The sequence below is a fragment of the Eucalyptus grandis genome, chromosome 8, assembly GCF_016545825.1.
Source record: "Eucalyptus grandis isolate ANBG69807.140 chromosome 8, ASM1654582v1, whole genome shotgun sequence".
NCBI lineage: Eukaryota > Viridiplantae > Streptophyta > Magnoliopsida > Myrtales > Myrtaceae > Eucalyptus > Eucalyptus grandis.
Genome location: NC_052619.1, coordinates 66,089,559 through 66,103,339, shown reverse-complemented (window position 1 = coordinate 66,103,339; position 13,781 = coordinate 66,089,559). Strand labels below are relative to the sequence as shown.

Genomic DNA, 13,781 nt, shown 5'->3' with positions numbered 1-13,781 from the left:
CAGGATATGGATGAGATTTGTACAACTTCAATAAATAATAATGGTACTCTTACCAAAAATAAAATAAAAATAAATAATAATGGTACAGTCATTAGTAATGCCAAAGAGCTCCCAGCCAATCACGAAAAACGGAATTTGTGCAACTTGATATTCAAGAAATCGCCACCAATAGCTGACATTTGAAACTTTTTCACATGTCTTATGTGTTTTCCGGTATTATCAGCAACATTAAATTTGACAAAATTAATTTCCAAAAAACTATCGAACTGTTATTTTCGGCAACAAACAATAATATTTTCACCCAGGCATCAGTCTTTAACGCACTTTTCTTCAAAAATAATTAAACAGGGATGAAAAACACCGATTGATTCTCAGGAGTGTCGCTGTCTGAAGCATCTTATTATGACAATTGGGTCAAATGATTTCTGATCCGTGGACAGATAAAGACGGGAGAAATCGCCATCTTACTTTTGGTTATGGATAAATCCTGTCTCGTAAGCTAAACATTTTCAGCCGCGGACATCGAATGAAGACTTTGACGTTTTGTGGTTTTTTTAAGACAGTGTGCTTTTCCGACCAAAAAAAAAAAAAAAAGACAGTGTGCTTTCATGGGTGCACATGCACTGTATTATTCGAAGGAGGTCGACGGAGCTAGTGGACAAGTGGCAAAATATCAGGCAAAGTGGACGTGTCTTACCCCACCTTTTAGTTAAAGAGGGCGGTGAATCTCTAGGGGTATATGAGACTTTCTTGGGTGGACAATAAGGATGTACCCGTTTGGAAAGAAGAAATTTTGGTGAATTTAGTTTTCTAAACTTTGACACATTTCAAAATGATTCATTTTCTGTGAAATAAATGAAATGTATGTTTTGTATCATCGAAAATTTCATGATAAAAGAAAAAAATTCAATAGATATTATTTTCAAGTAATATTGTTAGTTTTCAGTTTTTGATAGTTTCAATTTTTTTTTTAACTTCTTGTTAGAAAGAAAAGTACTCATTGCCCAATCTAAACTTAAATTTAAACTTATTGTTTTTAGTTCACAATTAATGTTTGATATATATCGATTAGTTTTCTGTCATTTAAATATCGAAGAATCAAAAATAACTTTCAAAATAATTTTTCTTTCAAACAACCAAACCCAAATGTTTGATTTAAAAGATAGTATAGTTCAATGAATGTCAAACGCAATAAAATAAATATGAATTATACATCTTTTTACAGCTTCTTCAATCACTAAACAGCCTAGCGTTTCCCCACTAAGACCATGGCTGAAGGACTGCCCCTTACTTCGCATAAGATAATCACTCATCTTTTGAAACAAACACTAGTCTTATGTTCACTTTGATGCTTTCATTCGTCCATTCGTTATTGTTCTCGATAATGATAATGATGGTGATGATGATTGTGATGATGATGATGATAGGGCACTTCAGCAATTGGATACAATTAGGCCCTCAGAAAATCCAAGTCGATAGAATGACACGAATTGGCCTAATCGTCTAACACAGCAAATCATGAAGAACAAACAAAGTTATCAGGCTACAGGATATTCATTAAGTTAACGACGATTGATGGTCCATGATTGATTGGATGAATTTATGAAGACGATGTGATGCTGACAGCTAAGGCAAAGATCTCTCTCTCTCTCTTTCTCTGTCGACTCAAAAGCCACTTGCAAAGAAGCATATCCATTGAGCTTGTAGAGGCAGATTATTTTCTACAAGCTTGAAAGTACTAATCCAATGCTTTAGCAAGCAAACGACCAAAGCATTTAGGATTACAAAGCTCCTAAGGTCCAGCGCAATTAAAGTTAATAATAGCATTATCGATCGGCATGTTCTGTCAAACGACACATAAAAAACACTGGTTCTTATGGCCAGAATCGACACAGGCTCATCAGCCGTGTTATCTTCAAGGCAACCATCCGGGCATGAAGTTATTTATACTTGGTCCTCCCGTTATAACAGATGACACTGGATCGGGCTGGTATCTGCAATCCATCGTTTCCAAAGAAAGAAATCCGAGATTAATGGATGGAGCAATAGTTAAAAGGAGGGGATTTTTTACTGGGCAGGCAAACTAATCTCCTTAAACAACGCTAATGTCGACATCTGTAAAGCAAGTCAACTATGGTGTACGTAATTGAACACTCGTTGCTTGTCGTGACATGGTTAATCTTAGGTGAGGCACAACACGAGCTCCAAGCCCATCAAATCCATTCCAATCAATCAATCCTTCATCTAACCAATGTCAAAGAAAACCCAACAATTTCTATCAATCCCATGTATGTATGCAATTGGGTCGTGAACAGTCAAAATGTGACATGGACTCAAGCCCATCAAAATCATTTAATTGTCTACCCCTGTACAAGTCACTACTTGGAACTAATCAGAACAAAACCAGGAGTGACCAGTAGCAAAACATGAAGATTGGCTTGATTAAGGATTACTTACCCCATTTGCAAAGTGGGTTCACATTCCAAGGATGAAAAAGGCTTCGCTGTGAGGCTGAGCAAGTGGCTGTGGCGGCAGTGGCGGCGGCGGCGGATGACCGTATCCTCCGACTTCCTCGGCATGTTGATTTAACTGGAGCGCATTCACCCGGTATCCTTCCATCAACTGAAAAAGCCCATCACCCCAAAATCCGTAACTTATATTCAGTGAAGATGAACCATAATCATGCAGAGGGACAAAATCGTAATATCAATTTGGTTGAGATGAGAAGGCGATCCTTCAAACCCATAATACGACTCGAATTTGATCATAGTGTCAACTTAGTCAAGGCGATGGAATGATTCATCGAATCTTTTAATACTTCTTCAAACTTAAATCTCACATGCATTGTGTGAACATGCTCCAGTTTTAGTGTTTGATGTAATATCAGAGTGTTGAGTTTAATGAGCAGGTGCAATTTTCACAAAATGACATAGTATGCTAGTCGTTAAACTTAGGTTCCGCATGGCCTACCCGTTGATTCAAGGTCCTGTTTGCTTCGTGGAGCAACTGTTCCTGTACGCAGTTGCTGCTATTAACAACGGACTTGAACATACAGATGAATACAGAATTAAGAGAGTTGGGAAGATAACACACCCCGATGTTGAAGATCAGTCAGCTGATCTAACATGTACTGAGTCTGCAAAAATCAAGAAGAAAGTGAAGAAACCGGGGTGCACGTAAGTTTGAGCAAGTTCATTGGGCAAAATCCTCGAAAACAAGATCAATTCGTGAAACATTCATTGAGGCAATTTGTCATACGCAGCAGAATAGCTGCGACGACATGCCTCCTGATTAAGAGATAGATTACCTTAACACGGGATGAAACATGCTGGCGAAAATATGAATGACATAGCGTGTTATCTTCAAGGTATGCTAGGAATGCTTAGTAGATCATCGTGGCTAAATAGACAATATAGAAATAAATTCGCCAAAGTAGGATGAATTCTTTAAAGGGGAAGGTGCAAGATAAAGCTTTGGGCACTTTTCGGATCATCCATCGAATCTTGATGACAGGCACAATAGTAAACAAGCCTTAGCAGAAGAAACCCCAAGGGAACATGTATTAGCATGTCATTTTCTCTAAACAAAGTCATCCAATTGACTATTTCAACGCAGTCATCGCACTTCTTGCAAAATCTGTCTTGACAGTTGCAGTATTTTAGTAGTGCAACAGTATAATGATGGCAGATCCACGCATTCGTTTTCCTTGGTTCGCTACTAAGTTAGGCAGACCGATGAACACTAATCACAGCGATTGACACAGTAACTTGTATTCACAATAACTCAGGATGTGACTTAGATAGAATTCATGAATATAATTTACATACTCTTCGTGATCTGATCTGCTTCAATGACCCATCTAGCTGTCTTTCCAAGGACTCGAGCTCTTTGCTGTAGCTGGCCAAGTTCTTCTCCCAGAAGATTCTAGTTCACGATGACACAGATAGACCCCAATCATGTAGGAAAATAACTACATCCTGCGAATGCTGACATTTAATTAAAGGACAATAGAAACTTCAATACCTTTGAGTTCGCTGTAGGGGCTTCATAACGTGCCTTAAGTCTCAAATATTCCTGCTGACAGCTTAACTCCTACATGCGGACCAAAGGAAAGGCCAATAAGAGCTAGAAAACAGATATTCACCAGGCTCAGGCAATGGTTTCGTTTATGGTAACAAATATATGCAGTACATATCTACAGATTCGAGTTTTGGCACAAGTACTGCATCGACATAAGTTCGCTACGACATGGTGTATGTCCTTGCGCATGCATGCAACAGTCAAATTTGGTGAAACGTTCATGATGAGCAGGGTGTAGTTACTAGACACTGACATTCACTGTTCAGTCCAAATTGATAGGCAATTTGAATCGGAAACTTCATAATTAAAAGTCTGATTGGTCGTAAAACAGCCAAGCAGATTTAAAACCAGTTCAAAGAAGATTGCAGACAATGTCTTATAAAGCTTGAAATTCCTCCTCTCCTGGTCAAACAAATTAACAAGTAGCAGATGTTGAATTGCTATCACTATTCTCAACGTTACAGTAACATTCCTTTCTAACAAAGACCATTTGAGGCTCTTAAAGACAAGGTTTTACAGAAATGTTATCCACATCCCTAAAAGGATCAATAATATCCAAAAGCTATATGGACCAATCTCTATTAGAATGCTTAGACGACCAACCTTTGCCTACTGGCTCACTGGGGTTTATCATATGAGCAAAATGCGGCTAATAATTCACGTTTAGCCCTTCCTTTTTCTTATGGGTTTCCAGTGAGTCTACAACAAAGACAAAAAGAAAAAAGCAATCGCAACAACAATTTAATGCACTGATGTACCATCACCAAGCCTTTTTGCTACTAAAAAGGACTTAATTCAAATAATACTTTTACTGACTGATGCTCGATTCACTATATGAAGTTCAATGACTAAAGGTATTTCTAATATCTTTTAGATTTTTTCTGTTCATGCAAAAGAAACTCGCCGTCGGTGATAAACTCTAGACTTGAATTTCATTACCACCTTGGCGATGTTTACTTCCATGAAGTTATATCTTCTTACAGTATAAACACAATCGACTATCGAGGTAGTGGGGCATCTATGCTCATGCCCTTGGATTTTGAGGAAAAAAAATGCCACAACCATCTTCTTTTTGTCTCTTCTGCTTATCTTTTTGTAACCAACTCGATCATAGACGTACATTCATTTTCACTTGTAAAAACCCACATCCACCAAACCATAATCGTTACTCGTCTTTATTCATCGTTTGGCTAATCAAGTTTATGATCAGCTTACTTGATTACAAAAAGGCTATTTATGTTTCTTTCTATTAAAGTATTAAATATTGAATCGTTTTAATTTAACAAATTAAGCTTTTGAAGCAATCGGAAGCGTGGATCCTTTAACTGAATCCCCTCAATACTTATCCATCCACAAGCATGTGAGACAAGTCAAACTCAATCAGGACCGTTAGTTGTGTTGCATTATGCATTTGCCACACCATGACTTTATTTTCCAAACAATTACGCCATTGTATGTTCGGCATTTGCATGACATGTTTGTGCTTCAGATGCATATGGCTAATTAGCTAGAGCATAAACTTGCTCGTGAGAAATCTCATAGCTCCTCATATGGTAAAAGACACAGAAAAACACCAACCTTTTTGTGACCAGCAAGGTGAAAAGAGAGACTAGACAGGATGAGAAACTAAATCACCAGTTAATAACAAATTAACAATTGCTTTCTCCTTATTCACTCATGCAGACTGGTCGAGTAGAGAGCATGCACTTTCAGTTAATGTGATGTAATCAGACGTAAGTTCATCGAACCTTATCAGCAAACTATAGACCATTCATAATAGATAGTGAACGAACGTGAATAGTGTGTGAATAAACTTCTCGTGATCTACTTATAAACCACAATCAGGCATTGAGAAGATCGGGACCGGCAATAATAGGAAGATTCAGCTAACAGAGGAAAAGCTAATGTATGTTCAGAGATATTGTGACCGGCAGTACAGTCCATTACCAAGGATTCTCGCGGACACGTTCGGCTCAGGGCTCCATGGTTGCACTTCTGATATCTCTCTAGAGTTTTGAGCATGCTACAAAATTATTGTCGAAAAGCATGAATTAGAGTGGAATAGAATGGTTAATAAAAGCACGTAGATATGCGAACTATAATCACGTGTGGTAAGTTCTCAAATGCTTTTCAAGCCGTCGCTAATCGCTGGAAGATACTGTGCTCCTTTGGAGACGTTCAAAATGAGTGAATTCAAAGATAGAGCAACTTACACAAGCACCGGAACTGCTTTGCAAGTGACCTAATCCGAATCATTCATTGCTTTGAAGATATTAAGCTAGGTAGTACAAAGCATATGAACAAGAGCCATAAGACGAAAACTTTGGAAAAGATTAATAGAACCCGTTGAAAATATCACATCGATTAAGGCGAGGGTGTCGGCAAGAAATTCGTAAAAACTATTGCTTGAAAATCCACTAATCAACAGAAAAAAAACAGGCAAATAATTTTAATTATGGACTAAATGTGTCGCCTAGAAAATTCTAGAAAATTGTAAGCTCGTGTAAGTACGGTGTATTTTTTTATTATAATTTTTTTTTGCAAATCACAAAGGAAAAAATACAATCAGACAGGAAATGGAATAGTTTTCTGGCAAAGAAGGAAAAGGCTTAAGATGGGGAGCTTGATAGTTCAGTCTCAAGAGGAAATAAGCGATCCTACGGTTAATAACAAGAATCCCCGCAGAAGGCACATCTCCAAACCTTTCGGACACAAAAATCACACGCAGGCGGAGATCGCGTTTGAGAGAAGTCCACCCACGAATCATTAGGAAACGCCAAGCACACCCCACAAACGGAGACGTGAAGAGAGAGAGAGAGAGAAACCAGTGGAAACCCTGCATCAACTTCAGGAACATCAAACCCTAGGACGAAGGTTGATGTCTGGATTGGATGTTCAATCAGATTGACTGCGCAAGGCAATATGGATGGATAGAGAAGTGAAACACAGCGGTAAGATAGGCAACACCAACATGGAATAGAACATTCGTCGCTTGGATTTTTAAAGCATTGATTTAACGCAACATCTCTTAGGGAAAATGGTGTCTTTTCTGTCTACGAAAAGCTGTGTTACCGAAAGGAAAGAAAAAACTGCAGTCAAGTTGAGCAAGAGGTTGATCTGCAAAAACCAAAAGAAAAAGGGAAATTTGATATAATGGCATAGACAAGAACCCAAAAAAATGGGAAGCTGAATAAGCTTTAGCAAGACCCTAAATCTCTTCCTCAAGGTAGAGACCCTCAAAACCCAACAGATTCTGAAACGAGGAAACGAAAAAAATCAAGTAGGTTTGAAAGATGGTTTCTGCCAGGACAAATTTTCATGATCTGCTGCAAAAATGTCGGCTTCCTTTTCTGGGGCCGCAGATTCAGAGAGGAAAGGAAAGCAACTAATCAGACACGCTTCAAGATTTTGAGTTTCACACGAGACCCTTTTGATGGAAGGAACCAAAAGAAGTTTCGAGGTTCAGGAGCTTTACCGGATCAGAAAATCTTCAGCATCATCCTCAAAGCTCTTCTTTTTATTATCACGTCAAAGAGCAAAAGATTGGATTATGTTGAGGATATGTCGGTCAAGACCGGTTTGTGTTCTCAGGCAGTGCGTCTGATCGCACTTTGATCAGACATACCATAAAAATGTCTGATTTTTACGTTAAATTGTGAACCAAAGAAGGAAAGAGAGGAAGGAGAAAGGAGCTCAAGAAAAGAGAAGAAAGACAACACAAAACTAGGAGCCACGGAAGGCTTAGTAGCTTCTTTCCATGGTTTCCCTTTTGCAGATCTAACATCAAGCAACCGCAACATTCTAGAAAACGCCGAGACATTCATCAAAAGGAAAAAAATAAAATAAAATCGTTCAAACCTAAACATCAAAAGAGAGGAAAAAAGATACAGCAACTTTATTTCCCTTAAATTTTCAAAGAAGACCGAAAAAGCAGGAAACCATCACCCTTCAGAAACCACCCCAAGAGAGCACAAACCGATATAAATGAAAAGAAGCAGAAGAAAAGGTTAAAACAACCAAAATCTGGAGATCTAAGATGACCCAATAGAGTCAGAGAGAGAGAGAGAGAGAGAAGAAAGAGGAGAAATGGTAGGTTTCACTTTGGTTTCCTTGCTTCTTCTTCTCTTTCTAACTTAGGAGAGGCTATGCGAAATAATTTGTTGTTGTTTGGTGATAATACCTCGAGGAGCTCTGCTGAACTCATTACAGCTTTCCTCTATTAAGAAGATGATGAGCAACCTCCGCATCGCAAAGCACGGAAAGCTCACTTTTTCAAAGACCATTCCTTCTCTTCAAAGGTCACCTGCCTGTTGATCTTGTTCTCGATCCTCTTCAGCTCCACCCTTCCTCTCCCCATCTTTCCCACCACCCCGCCCTACCTTCTTTTTCTTTTCCCTTTCTCTTGTCTTTGCTGTTTTCATCACCAACCCACAATCCCACAAATTTGTTCACTTCTTCAAAGATCTCTTCTCAGTTTCTGCAACCTTTCTTGTGTCTAGCCATACTTATGCATGGTCTCTCTCTTCCCTCCCCCTCTCTCTTAGGAACCCTCTACACGGTAAAAGTCAACAAGATAGTAGCCCCTCTATGTACTTTTTGTCATGAAGCGGAATTTTAAGGGGAAATTACAATGTCAAAGAGACCAGAACCACCCAATAAACAAAAACCCCACCCCCCAAAAAAAAAAAAAAAACCTTCCCAATTAGTTGATTGCATAGTGGTTCGTACATTATTATTGCCAAGTAAAGGTAAGACTTTGAAAATCGCTAACCATGAGTTGCGTTAAATGTTACTCGGGTTCATTGTATCAGATTGAATCAAATCACATATCAAGATATTTATTTTGTAAGACTCACAAGTTAAATCTTATCGAAATATATGAATTCTTTAAGTGATTTATATGATGTGATTGGATTCCCCATTTATAGTATCGTTGGGAACAAAAGTCAATCGGACGGTGGAGGAGCAAGGAAGACGAGCTTAAGAAACGTCGTCTAACGGAGACCAGGAGAGAAAGATAACGGTGAACTACGAATTAAAGAGGAACACGTCGGAGAGGCTGGCGAGATCAATGCAAAAGGTCCCCGATCATTGCCACGTGTCAAGAGGAGGAGTGGAGATCATTTCTAGGTCCACCTAAACTGACCATTTCTTTTTTGGTTTGGGCAAAAATCATGCAACAGCAACCTTAACAAAAAGCTTAGGCAAACTCGTATGTTCCTACAAGTACTTCAGGGTTATCTCTATTGGCGGATTTAATTGCGCCACTATAATTTGTTGCGTCAAATTTTTTGTGTGAGACAAATGCTTTCAATAAATAAATAAAAAATGGGCTAATTCCATAAAAAAAGCATCAACTTTAGGTTGATGGACAAATCTATTAAAAACTTTTTTTGTCTCGTTTAAAAGCACTAAACTTTAGGTTGAGGGACAAATCGGCATGAACTTTTTTTGTCTCGTAAAAGCGCAACTTTAGGTTAAGTGACAATTCGGCCCCAATTTTTTCTCATAAAAAATTACAAACTTTATTTCCTATCAAAATCTAACCCCTACCATTAACTTTCTATTTGAAGTTAACCTTATTTTAGGAGAAAATGTTCTAGCTATGAGATTGATGGATCTCATTTGTGGTTTCTCTTGCCGAGGGCGGTGATACGAGCCGTATTACGACAAATGATAAAGTATAGGTAGAGAATTCAATCAGATTTTTTTCTTGTGAGATGACACGATTTTACGTTATTCTTCAGGCGCCCAGCTCAAACAAGAAGGCAGGTTAACGGTGTTGCTTGATAAGTGCACATGGATTTATTGATAAAAACAATCAATGAATTTAAGTTAAGGGGGCGGTTTAGGATTTAAGTGAAGTTGGTGATTTTTCAAAACAAAAAAAAAAGGGGCCAAAATTTTGTCACTCGACCTAAAGTTGATGATTTTTTATGACGAAAAGTTCGCCAAATTTGTCACTTGACCTAAAGTTTGTCTTTTTTATGACAAAAGTTGGGCGATTTGTCCATCGACAAAGTTGGTGCTTTTTGGAATTAACCCAAAAAAATATGGCACTTCTAATAATTGGCATATGTACATCACAAATGTTATTTATCGAAAAAGATTTGGAAAGCGGTCATCGTAATTATCGAAAAAGATAAAATATACACATGTTCGTTTGTGACGTTTCGGGGGTAACATAAACAACATTTTTTTTTTTATAAATTATTGGCTATCTTCCCGATAGCTTGTATCTATAGGAAAATAATTTATCCAATATACGGAGCACGGAGTGAAAAGTTGAAATCCCGACACTCCCTTTCATCTTCATGCCTATTATTCTTGTTATTTTGGATATTCATGTCCCCGTTATTTGTCTGATTTAATTACGTCGAATCCCTTGTCGTGTGCAAGGTCCGACTTCCACGCCAGGGGAAGTGTTATATAGCGTGTTATGTAGACATTCTCTGTCCATTTCCCACACCTTGAACTTTCGTGGAAAACAATTTGCAACCCCTTTCCAATTGACTCCACGACTTAGATTAAGAACGGGTTTTTTTCCCAGCAGTTGCAACTATAAAAGGACATTATAGCCTTTCATGAGATGTTCAACAAAGTCCTCACTATCATGTCGATTTTTACATATAGTCTTGCCAGTTTTGAGGTATTGCAACTTTCTGATGAACACCAAATACACAAGTTATGATATCTTGGCAACACGATCATAGCATAGCCAGCAAACTCGTGCGACACAATGACAGCAATAACATATAGACATTAGGCACCAAAAAGAAGGAAAGAAAAGGTATTTCACGTATCGATTACAATTGCAACGACTAGGCGACCAATGGCCATGTTCGGGGCAACCGATGTTTGTCAGTCTGCCTCCTCTTTGTCATCTCTATTGAGAGTCGACCCTTGCATCTTCAGTGACCATCGCCCAGATCTATGACAAGGGTTGCAAGCCTCGCCATTCAATGTGAATAAATTCATGACTTTCGTATGCGATCTCTCTGTTTAATCCGCATCGTCATTAATTGTCCATTGAGGCCGAGCGTGGTACTGCCATTGGATTCAACATAAGCATGTTTTTTACGTGTTCAATGAAAGGGTTCAAATGAAAAAGAAAACACATGGTGTTCGAACCTAAACAGAAACGGAAAAATTCAAAGACCAGTCAACTAGGTGGAGGGGCGGCCGTCGCCGACTCGCTGCCCATCACCCTTCTCTCTCTCTCTCTCTCTCTCTGTTTTATTTTTCTAATGTATTTGAAATGTGTTCTTTTTGTGGGATTATGACTAAATGTTCTAAAGTTTAAGATATTAAAAGAAATTAGAGTTTAATATTTAGATATTTTATCGCCCCTTATACTTAGTCTGGTCTTTTGCCTAGTATTAATGCTCTGTTTGTTTAAAAAAAAAAAAAAAGAAAATCGAAGAAAAAAATTTCCTCATTTTTTCGGCACTTAATTCACTTAGGAAAATGGGGAAAATTGTCCAAAAAGTCTTAAATCTATTACACTTTTGCGGTTCGGTCGTAAAATCTTTTGATTTTACTAATTGCATTCTAAACATTTTCATATTTTACAAATTGAGTTTATTCAGTCAATTTTAGTCAAAATTAGCTGACATAGATGCCAAACCATCCTACGTGATATGATCAGCACCAACGTTGACAAATTTTAATAATATATTTTTTATTTTTAAATTTTGTTACTAATTTTTTTCCTTTTTTTCTTTTTTTTTCCCCTTTCTTCTTTCTTTTGCTAGTGGCTAGGTTGGTCGAGCTAGCCAGCCTCACCGGCCAAGCTAGCTAGCCTCATCGGCCATAGGCGAGGCCCAGTCGGGTGAGGGCAAGCCCTAGCAAGGGGAGCCCTCACCCAGGCTAGATTTGGTAAGTGCTGCTTACCTTGCTCAGTGTTGCCAGATCTAGCGAGGGCGAGAATGACCACCTAAGGAATCATCCCTTCATCATCCATAGTTTGAAGTCCACTACCTCGTCTCCTCCGTGTGTTCCACGACTCAAGTAAACCCTAATTGTTGTCTCTCTTTACTCGATTGAAGTTCTAGAGAAGCTTCGATTTTGTCTCGCCTTTGCTCAATACGTGTGCAGGGCGAGGTCATGCCTCGATGGCTCCCTTTGCCCCGGGCTTGGGTGATGTTTGGTAAGGTGGCGGCCCTTGCTAGATCTAGCTTGGGTGAGGTTGGCTGTCGCCGGCCTTGCTCAGGCTAGGGCTCCTTGCCGAGGCTCGCCCTCACCTAGTCGAGCCTCCTTGTGCAAGCGAGGCCCGGATTGGCCTAGCCAACCGGCCACTAGCAAATGGAAGAAAGAAATGGGGCTAAAGAGAAAAAAAAATCAGCAAAATCAAAATAAAAATAAAAATAAAATAAAATATTATTAAATTTTGTCCACATTATACCACGTAGACGGCCAACTTCCACATTAGTGAATTTTAGCCAAAATTAGCCGGATCGACTCGATTGGCAAAATATGAAAAATGTTTAGAACATAATTGACAAAATTAAAATGTTTAAGATTGAATTGATAAAAGTATAAAAGGGTATGGACTTTTTGGACAATTTTCCCTAAGAAAATGAGTTAACGAAAACCTATGTTTAAATTCAAGAAAATAATTTCTTCTTTAAAAATCAAAAATCATTTCCCAAAATATGACTAGGTATCGTATTTTTTACATCCAAAAAAACTTGATCCTTAGACACAAAAACCCCAATGTTGAATCCCAGGTCCCCGGCATCTAGGACTAGGTTTCCAAAGCCCACACCCAAGTCCATCTAGGTTGACCCCACAACCTTGGTGCTTGTGCTCGGATTGCCAGTGCCTACACCCAGGTCTATTGAGGTTAAGGCAAGAACCCAAGGCCGTAGTGCCTATGCCCGACACCTAACCCAAGTCCACAAAGGTTGTGCTTAGGTCTCCAATGCTCAAGTTTGGTCCCTAGCACTTCGACTGTCCGCAAAGGCTATGCCCAAATCCTCGATGCTCGAGCTTGGTCCTTTGTGCCCAAGCCAAGGTCATCAAGGTAAGGCGAGGACATTGGTGCTGGTGCTTGTCTTTGAGTCCATCAAAGTTGGGCTAGAACCCCTATGCTCGCGCCTTGATCCATTAAGGTCAAGCTTGAGATCAAGTTGTTTGTGCCCCATAGCGCCCAAGTTAGGAGCCATGCAAGTTACCAATGCTTGAATAATGTATATCTATTAAGAAAATCAAATTAATTTTTTCATTTTGAATTTAGATTTTAGCTAAATACTGAAAAATAAAATGCCACATTTTTAGTGAAACAAATTAAGCCAAATTCGAATTCAAGTTCTCCTACTCCAATATTTATAAAAGATTTTGTAAGAACACAACAAATTGTTCTAAAAACTTAAATCGTTAGAAAAATGTATGATATAATATTTAAGTATTCTATTGTTATTCACATACATAATGTCGTAATTCCTATACAAAGTGACGTAAGAAATAAGTGCCCGAATGGTTGATCTATGTGCATCCAATGACCATCATTCTCATGTTGTTTTCAATAGATCATTGATAAACATTTCCGATGATGTAACTGCTACTAACTTTTCGGAAAACGATTTTTGGAGATAATGGAAATCTCCATTTCTCATACATGGTGTAGACTAAATCCATCATATCACACCAATCACATTTCATGAATCCATAAAACCCACCTCGGGTCTCATCAAGAAACA

General features: G+C 38.5%; 1 pseudogene; it reads right to left on the bottom strand.

Annotated features, from left to right (window-relative positions):
- Window positions 1-1,900: 1,900 nt before the first annotated feature.
- Window positions 1,901-8,437, bottom strand: LOC120287789 (annotated as a pseudogene).
- Between the last annotated feature and the right edge of the window lie 5,344 nt (window positions 8,438-13,781).